Source organism: Haplochromis burtoni, unplaced genomic scaffold (genome assembly GCF_018398535.1).
Source record: "Haplochromis burtoni strain Fernald_Lab_line unplaced genomic scaffold, NCSU_Asbu1 Contig_6, whole genome shotgun sequence".
NCBI lineage: Eukaryota > Metazoa > Chordata > Actinopteri > Cichliformes > Cichlidae > Haplochromis > Haplochromis burtoni.
This window is the reverse complement of record NW_024582367.1, coordinates 2689442-2699659: the sequence shown is the minus strand read 5'-3', so window position 1 is coordinate 2699659 and position 10218 is coordinate 2689442. Positions and strand designations below refer to the sequence as shown.

The following is a 10218-nucleotide window of genomic DNA, read 5'->3' as shown; positions in this document are numbered from 1 at the left end:
GGGGGGGGGGACAAATGACGTCTTCAGAAATGTTTGGAAATGTGATGTCAGAAAAAAAAAGTTTCCTCAAACAGAAAAGTGCACGGCACGCAATAACAGAGAGCCTAGTGTGGGTAACTGTCGGTCACACTTCAAAGGAGCTCAACTAAACTCTGAAGTGATCTTTTAACCTCACAGACAGTCATAACATAAACCAACGTCTAGTTCCTTAGCCCGGGGGAATATCTTGCATGCACATTCATATTTGCATCAGTCAGACAGGAGTTGGGACTGCTACTGTGAAAACCCCACATATGGACAAACTAGAGGTCACTCTCTGGCTTAAGAAGCAGTTGCTTTAAAAAGTAGTGAAACGAGAGCAACCTGCCATAACTAAGCTGATTCAAATCTTGTTAAGTCTTAAAAACAGAGTCCTAAACCTTTTTTAAATACCTAATAATATCTCACAAATACTTAGCAGATGTTACTTCGAAGTGTTTGCACAACACTGATTCCCAACCAGGGATACCAGAGTGTATACAGAATCAGTGGTTCATTCAGAAAAATAGAAATAACAATTTCAACAACTGATTGGACTTTTAGTTAACAGTAACTAACAGTAGTAGATGGATTAGTGGTACTTGTGCCGTGGGCCACAAAGTTTCTTCATCTTTAAGCACCTAGTCATAAAGTCTGCCTTATTTCATTCTATAGAGTTCACCGAATGCGAGTATGGCACCGTAATAGGATGTCACTATTGCAACACGTGATTTGGTGAATTTTTGACCCTCCTAGATATTTCTTGATCAACTACCAGTGGTATCATTGCAAAGTGGAAGTATTTAGGGACCACAGCAACTCAGACACTAAGAGGCAGACCATATAAACTAGTTAGCAGGTACCAAAGATGTTACAGCTACCCAAAACAGTGAAGTAAAGCTGAAACAGTTTGACAGAAGTAGCAGATAAGCAGCTACCACAGAAGCATTATGAGACAAACGGAAGTCCACACAGGAGAGGATTAGCAGCGATGTGGTGGCCAGATACCAAGAAGTGACAATAAAAGTCAGCGAAATAACTTTTAGCAGCACAAAGTGGGCAAGCCATCTCAACCTTGAAGTGGCTGCTAGTGGCAGATAATGTATAGGTACCACTGAATTATATATGACAAAAATATATATAAAAGGGTTAACTAACTAGAGCTTGAAAGGTCTTGGGTCAACCAACCTTCAACTTTAAAGCAACGTGCAAGGAGGATGTGTGCATAGAGCTAAACAGTTGAACTTTCAGCATTGTTAAATTAATATTCAAATTTGCAGAAATTAACGACGATTGTTTATAGCTTCCACTTCCAAATTTCGCCTTATACCCATACAATGACACATAAGGGTATTCTATTCTATTTCTGCAAGTGCTGCAGTACAGCTGCAAATGTAAGCACTGAAAATGCAATTGTAACATCCTCTGTGCAAGCACAATTTACACTCTTATTTGTTGAGTGATATCCCACTAAAATAAAATCAGTTGAAAACATCTAGAAGATGGCTAGTGGTCACACTGAAATGGGTACTTTAGTAGAGACTGTACGAGCACCCGACGAGCAAGGCTGGTGCTGTAGAGCAAGCAAAACACGGCGTCATTACTACACTTCTATTTCCACACCATCTAAAGTGAAAGGCCTTGGCCCTAATGAAAAGCTGCATGCTATTCTCCCGAAGGCCAACTGTAAGTGTAGCTACTTTGCAGCACTGCACGGAATAAGTAATGGCCTTATCCTCACTTCCAAAACAAAATAAATAAATAAAATTACAAAGATTAAGAGGTGGCGTTTCAGATCTTGCCAAACCATCAGGTGTTGGAACGAGTCCATCTAAATTTCCTCAAGCGTGACAGATTAGGAAAAAGAGGGAGCAATAAAACTCCTGCTTCTACGGCCGACCATTCATTCAGCTCCTAAATCCGGGGGTTTTAGCGGAATTCGAGCTGCACTGGCTTCATAGAGAAATTAAATCCTGGTTTCCCAAAAGAAGTAATCCTGGTTAAGTTCTATTCAACAATACAGCGCAGCAGCAGCAAGGCAAACACGTTAAACACACACTGATAGGATAAAGGAGGTCAAACTGTCCTGTACTCATGGCTTTTTCTTTTCTGCGCTAATGAAATGCTGAGTGATGTACAGTAAATGCTGGCAGGACAGAGTATCCATATCAAGGCTTGGGTCTGAGCCAAAATTGTAATTGTGGATTTTTGTTATAAGCATCTCTTTGCTCAGAGTTATTCATTACTCCAGCAGATTTTGTTCGTTTGGCTCCACTGCTTTGTAGCCCTGTCAGCTGCGCTCTGCTCCCATATGCTGCGAGGTATTTAGCTGTGATTGTGATCTTCATTCTTTTTACACAACAGCTTTTTCAAAGGTGCAATGTTTCATTTTTGACAGGCATTTTGAACTATTTTCTGATATTTTACACGTGTCATATGCACAGTTTAGGGATTAACCGATACACTGGCCTAATATTGATATTGGCCACGATGGTGCGGCTGCTGTTTGCCTGATGGTAAATAAAGACATTGACTGATGCCTGTGACTAATTTGTTGTGTCATATCAATTATGCACCAGCGAATCATGCAAGAATAGTGTGACGAAGAGCCAAAGGACTTTTTTTTTTTCCTAAGGAAGCTTTCTCTGGTTCACTGGCAAAAACAGAAACCAAAGTAAAAATAAATATTTACATTTAAAAAACAAAAAACATCAGTTTTGATGCTGCCTATTAGTAAATCGACATTTTGAAAATTAGTATTTATAAAGAAACTGACAACTGGCACATCCTTAGTACAGGGATACATCCAGGACATTAGAAATAATCTAAGACAGCATTTAAAACAGCTATCAGCAGGGTTTTTCCGGGGTTAAAATGAGCAGTTGGGGTTTTTTCCTACACATGTAAGAGACTGATGCACAGCACACTGGTAACAGGTCACAGCTTGATGAAGTTTGCATGCTGTCGCTTGGTAAAATTTGTCACCGAAAGGCATGCTCTGCACAGAAAACCTCTGTGCAACTGCTTTGGTTGCCTGCAACCACTCACCAACCAACCAGTCACAGAGTACACATTTTTATCCCAGCAACCAGAGGTTGCCAGGGGGTTTGCCAACTGGTCTCCAGGCTTGTGTGCCTGAGGTCTGAGGTACCAGCTGCTCCTCTCACACTAAAAGCAACAAATCTGTGTTACTTAATCAAAGCAGATCATAATTACAGTGCTGATGATGTTCTTGAAGCTCTGGCTAAAACCTCCTTAGTAGCTACCACAAATATTTCTGTGCAGGAAAAAGTTTAATCAAGAGTATTATTAGAGTAAACTTACAGTTATCTTTGATTACTTTTATTTTCAGCGTCCTCCGCTGTTGTACTCACATACAAACTTATAATCACACAAGGAGTTCTCAAAGGACCTCTGATTATGAGCCGATTAGCTTCTGCCCCAGGGGCGAAGATAATGAAAGCATTATTGCCCATTTAATCCTGGATGCCCATGTAGGGAATCTGTCTGGATTAAGCTCTGAATCTTTATAACTTTTTTTTTTTGTAAGTAGCCACTTTAGCGTCACGGGAACTGCTTGTTCAACATGTCAACAAATCTGCATAAACTTAGGTGGCTCTCACAGAGAGACAAGAGAGAGAGGAAGCAGTGCCAGCAAACGTCGGATGGACTCCACCTCGTAAAGTGCTACGCTTCACCCTGGCAGAAATAAACCTCACAGCCCTTGGTGCCAAGTATTCCCGTTGATGAAAAGCTAGTTGTGAGTGGCCCCAGTCGTACCCCGGCAGAGCCAAGCTGACTGGCGTTAATAAGAAAGAAGGGCGGCTGTGTAAAACACTCTTGCAGCTCTTTCTGGCCAATAAAGGCCATTTTACAAGTTATTATTTTCCCCGGTGATTTGGAAGGTGGTGAAGCAAAAGCTGGCAAAGAGGAGCGGCAGCAGAGAGCAGCGACGGTTCAATGGGAATGAGAAATACAAAAGATAAAGCAGGGGAGCCTCTGGTAACCATCTGCATTGAAACCACTGCTTAACAGAAACAACTGAAAAAAACCCCAACTACGCATTAAAACGAAACCTAACCTACAAAGAGAAGACAAAAAGGAGGGGCCCAAACATACTACACTATGAAAAAGGGAAAAAAAAAGAAGAAAACCACAAACTCGGTACCCGCTGCTGGCTGACATCTGATGTAATACATCTACTAGTGTGTTTGTGTGCTAGAGGGATGAGATGCTGCAGTATCTAAAAGACAGCAGGACCCCCAGAGGTTTGTGTGAAGACTGGTGCAGAGCAGAGTGATAATCTCTTGTCCTGCTCACCAACACAGCATGCTTATCAGCGGTGGAGCATCACGGGCCTCTGAATGCAACACGCAAACCAGCTACGACATCACACTGGAGGGTTAGACTCATTCTTCTCTGCTAATGAGGTCTGAATTGCCACTTTCCATTAGAACCATTACTGTGTGCCCAAAACATTACAGCAGGATGGCCTGCTATTAAACTGCAGCCGAACCAACAGTCTGGTAATTGAAATAAATAATATGAATACATTTTTGATAAACATCAGGACAAAAATGTCAAAACTAATATATTTGCACTTTTCTGCGTTGTACAGCAAGAACTTAACCACATGACACGAAGATATTGGGGCTTAGAAACTGGTAAACTGAACTAAACTGGTTTGTCTGGCGTTATTCAAGCAATTTAATCAATTATTCAGTAATTAAAATATCCAGGTCTTTACTGATTTCTGGAACACAAACTCTGTGCGTTACTCTTCTTCACAGTGGATTATTCGATTTTTCAACACATTTTGTTATTTGGGGGTTTAAGTCTAATGAAATTACCAAACTATAAGGACATGCGTGTAATTAATAGTAAGGATGTTACCACTGTTCTGGCAATTTCATATTTGATACTAACATCATATGCATTTTTGTATTTGGTGCATAACTTTCACCTATCACTATCACTCAACTATCACTATATTAGTATTAGCGTTGCCATTTCTCACTAATGTGTTGGGCTGTGAGCTAGATGTGCACACAGTGTAACTGAGGAGGACACCAATCCTACACTGATAGTTCTGTGTATCAAAATTGTGTCACATGTTGAGTCAGTAAAAGGGAGGGAAACTGTGGTTTCTGTGTCCCTAAACAAAATGAGACCAAATCTACACTCATTTGAGGGCTTAGGAGCCAACAGCCTTTGGGAGTGACTACGAATGTAAGAACAATTGGTTCGCTTATATTAAAGGCAGCGAGTCTGGGTGTGTTCAGTAAATAAGTGAATTTACTGTATTTCTAACAATCTGATAAATAAATATGTCCATTCAGCTTTAGCAAATCAAGCCCTAAAAAACAAAGGTTTTAACAATGACGCTACTTTTTGGGGTGCAGAGACTGCCTTTATACAGAAATAAATGGGAGATAGTGCTCGTAAAAGGGTAACAGATTCACAGCATTTATTGTAAATGCACAGGTTTTGTTTAGGTATCTAATTAATCTAATTCATTATAAGTGACAGAAATAAGTAGAATTCTGTATTTTGGTGCCATAATAGAATTTTTGCAGCACTGTCACAAAGAAAGAGCAATCCCTAGTTTTCTGTATGTTATTCCAAGCTACCGTCAAACCTGTACATTTGCAAGCATTATACAGGGCTGGCAAACTCTCCAATAGCCCTAAAGTCCATCTAAATATGCAGGTTAACATCATTTCTTGTTTGCTTGCATGCTTGGACTCATTAATTAGTATGCATAATCATGTATAGGCACACTCAGTCAAAGATGCTGGATGTTTGGTTAGTCATCTGAGCACTCTCTTTGTGCATAAAGAGGCCAATTTCTTCGCTTGAATAAATACAAACTGAATCAAACATCATGAGCACTTGTACAGGATGTTTTTACTGATAAAACCCATCAGAATAAAGCTCAAAACATCTATGAAATCCATTCACGATTTAGATTCATGGTTTAATTAGTGGAAGGCAAAAACTCTGTGGGTCAACTCACAGATGTTGGGCAACTAAAGTCAAAGAGACAGTGAAGACCAGTGAATAACTGACATGTCCTATGGTAATCAAGAATGTACATTTATGGGGAAAAGAGTGCATGAGTACTGTGACAACCTGTGCTAATAAAATCCATGATCCAATAAAATCTATGGCCCTTTACCAAGACTGTCAATTCTATATTCAGTACCTGGAATTTAGGTCCAAATGGACTCTAGGAGGTTAAAAAGGAAGGAAAACTTGGACTGAACCCATTCACCATACTAGGTTCAGGAATAGCTCTTGACATATTGGCCTACCCAGCATGCCCTCTGCCTCTCTAGACAGCTCTGACATCATTATACAGCAGATACAGACCAGGACATCAGCTGCACAGTCGAGGTTATATAAGTGAACTCTCTACGTTTCTTAGCATTCAGCTCTGCTGCCCCACCATGGGGAAAAGGGAGGGGATGTGAGTAGATGATGGGGGGCAGGAATAAGGAAAAGGAAAAAGAGCAAGGAGGCCAGGAAGAAAGACGAAAAGAAAGAGCGTCTGAAAAAGAGAGGCCCGCTGGGGTGCTTGCTGCCGGGAGAGACTGAAGGTCACCCTTGGCCCCCTTAAGGAGCCCCAGAGAAGAGAAGAGAAGAGAAGAGAAGAGAAGAGAAGAGAAGAGAAGAGAAGAGAAGAGAAGAGAAGAGAAGAGAAGAGAAGAGAAGAGAAGATCCACCATCCTTGTGATCTTTCAGGCAACCCTGTTACATCACACACTCAGTCAACAAGCAGAGCCAGGATTTCTTATTTGCTTTTCTTCTTTGCATAGAAAAAATAAATACATTTACACTAATAAAAGCTTGAGTGTAAAAAACATCACTTAAATTTGTCTCACACCTCATTTTCAGTCCATTTACAGTCACAGCCTCTAAACGGACCTCTAAAGAACACAGCTGCACTCGAATGGTGGATTTGTCCAAGGCTAATAATCAACCCAGGGACAGAACCCTGAGATTTAAACTGATAGCTAATGATTAATGAATCGCAGCCATCTGGGGTCATATCACCTCATCTGACATAAAGTAACACTTTTAGACTGCTTTTGTATTAAACCCCAAGACTGTACGGTCATTTAGAGCCTCGTCCAAAAATATGACTAATACACTTTTAGGTTTCAGGTCTTTTTGATGTGCAAATTGCTCTCTATCTCTGAAGCGCTTCCAAATGTAAAAACTCTCCATGTTAAGATTTGCAGCTGGTTAGCATGTTTAAAACCTTATAGCCTGCTATCTGATACATGCTTCACTGAGCCAGAGAAAGTGTTTCTGTTGCAAGCTTGATGGATTCAACTGCAAGAGCCTACAGCTTTTAGACTGTCACCTTCTATCAGCACAGCACAAGCCGCTGAGAATCCAGACCCAGGAAAGGCGTTAAGCAGAGTGGTTACATTAAGTGATTTCATTATTATAGTGCTGTAATGTGGTGATGACTGCTTTTGCACGCAAACAGCTGCGAGTGCGCACAGGGAACAATCCCAGTTGCATTTACTAACGATCTGCAATTGTGCACAGTGGTTGTTTTCAGCAGGGATTCTCACATGCCTCGTGGGGATGATGAAGGTGTCAGTGTTGCTTGTCGTCTGTCAGTCGAAGCTGCTGCATATTAACAAGCATTATTAAGGTTTTTCTTGGCATCATTAAGCAGTTCAGTTGGCAACACTTTGCATTTGGTTTGGCATTCATGCCAAAGCTGGCTTTAACCACCCTGCTGTATTGAACTGTACTCTATTCTGCAGCTGTTTATCTAAAACAAACTGTATTAGTGGATGCACAGCATAACAGCGCATTTAACAGCTGCAATTGCTTTAATGTGCTGATCAACTGGAACAATGCTCTGATATGTGCAATATAAAGTGATCAGATCCGACTGCGATCACCAGAGCTGTACTGGGCGTTAATTGTGCATAGACAGAAGCAGGAAGAGAAAAGGTCCTAAATGCTAGCCTGTAAGGATTACAGGGACTATTATGTAACCAGCTATATTTACACAAATGCACAAAATGCATGCAAACATAGGATCTTGCAAACTTAAAAGTGCATACTCGTTTTGATCTATAGGACTGTTTGCAATGCAAGATCATTTCCAGTGCTTTAAAATCTTACTTCTGCATCACCTGAGCAGGGCTGTGGTGTCCATGAGAGGGAAACAGAGTGACACAACCCCCATCAGTGACACATTACTGGCCTCCCACCAATGAATGAGAGCATGGATAAAACCAGCGGTTGCATATAGTCAGTAGATTTGCTCAACCACCATATACATTATAGCTTTGCACAGTCAATTGCTATTTTTGCAGATTGATATTGATAAAGCAGAATTGAAAGTGGAATCATATGCCTCAGCACGATTGCAGTGAATCACATTAATGACTCAATAAGTGCAATCTGTATAATAACTATTTTCACTGTAGACACTTGTGTTGATGATAAGCTTTAGTACTATTACTAAATTATGGCCATAGCTTTTACTTCAAGAGTCTAAATCCCACCCTCTACAAAATGATGCTTAAACTCTTGTGCAACACTACTTTTGATTTAATATTGCTTGCATTAGTGCACAGGGCTGCACGGGAGCCTGAAAATACAATAAAGTTTTTTCCCCTATTTCTGATCAAATATTCTGACTTCCTGTGGACCTCCCCTTCACCACCCCACTGTAAAAAAAGAAGAAAAAAAATCCTGGAAACGCCCCTGACTTAAAGTTAATTTATAAGAGCCGTAAGTCATAGTAATAAGTATTGATCTGCAGTGCTCTTACTGATACTAGATTACAGACAGCACTGCAACTTCTGCAACATCCGAGGGAAGAAAAAGTTGGAAACCAAATTAGGGTCAGGTAACCGCCGCTTGAGGTTCCCTTTAGGACTGTAGGTGTAGCCTGTCATAGCTACTGATCTTTATCAGTTAGGCCCCTATGCGTGTGTGCACACGTGTGCATGCGTGATTTGACCGTGCGCGTCAGTGTGCAGCAGGCGTAAATGCCAAGCTGCACACACCACAATTAACCGCAACAAAAGCAAACAAAAAAAAAAAGGCTGTCAGTACCCTGACGATCACTTTGGGTATGCTGACAACTGCTAGCCGGAGTGATACGGTGGTGCCGGAGTGACGAGCAGGATTACCCAGCCCCTGCTGGACTCCACTCCGTGCGTTACCCTTCGCTGCTGATCCGATCTGTCAAACCAGCCCGGGCTACTGAGGCTAGCGCCGCCAAACAACTGCCTGCCCACCACGCTGTGAACGTCGTGTTTCGGCATGATCGCGACACTCACCTTCACCTTCAGTTACTCCCCACGCGGTTTGGACACAACTTCCCGCTGGGATACGAGGCGGAAATAAAGCGTGAGAAAGTCCCCGGGTTCATGCACAAGTGTAGCAGTAGAGAAGCGCTGGATGGCTCCCCCGTCCCCTCACTCCGAGCCCATTCCTCGGCCAAGCTGCTGCTCCTCGTACCGTCAAATTATCTCCCCGCTCGGACAACAACCCCCAGTGCTCCTTCCTGCAAAGCTTCAGCGCGGATTGAAGCCGTTTGTTTCCTCTTTTTGTTGCCTTCCAGTAGCGTTTGGATGGGCTGCAACGACATCGGGGGAAAGAAGCGAAAAAGAAATACTACACGCTCGCTCCTCCCTCCGCTTATGCCCGGTACAGTAAGGGCAGCGCTCGGCGGTGTAAGCACTTATTAAAACTATCTACTGCTCTCTACAGGAATTCCACTGTAAAGCACGCACTGTACACACGGACACATGTCGGGACGTTCGTGTCGCGTGAAATGCGGCGCAATCCTCTTCTTTGACTCGCCTCACTTGCCCTTATTTATTGACTTCATCATCACCCCCTCGGAGGCCCCCTCCATCCCCGTTTCCTCCTCATCCTTCCCTCCCTCCCCCTGAGAATCTGGGAGTCATTCACCTCAATGAACATTCAGATGTCATGAATGGACGTAACAGAGGCGTGAAACACTGTAATAGGAAACAATGTAAGAGCCGGGGAAAATATAATAATATATATTAATAACAAAATAACTAATATAGATATATACAGATACATTTTATTAATAGGATTCCACAAATAGCTATATTTTGATTGGAATCGGTTTGGACGTGCATTTTTTTTAATATAATTGATTAGGTCTATTGAAGAATCAATAAAATT

At 41.8% G+C, this 10218-nt stretch overlaps 1 protein-coding gene across 3 annotated transcripts in view; it reads right to left on the bottom strand.

Annotated features, from left to right (window-relative positions):
- The window catches only part of thrab (thyroid hormone receptor alpha b), a 150502-nt gene extending 140634 nt beyond the window's left edge, over positions 1–9868 (bottom strand). Inside the window, exon 1 of one of the 3 annotated variants that reach the window (XM_014335658.2) lies at positions 9339–9868. The gene's annotated coding sequence lies outside the window, so the exon portion shown is untranslated. The remainder of the gene's footprint in view (positions 1–9338) is intronic. The other 2 variants (XM_042223702.1, XM_005913653.3) reach the window with 2 other exon arrangements.
- Between the last annotated feature and the right edge of the window lie 350 nt (positions 9869–10218).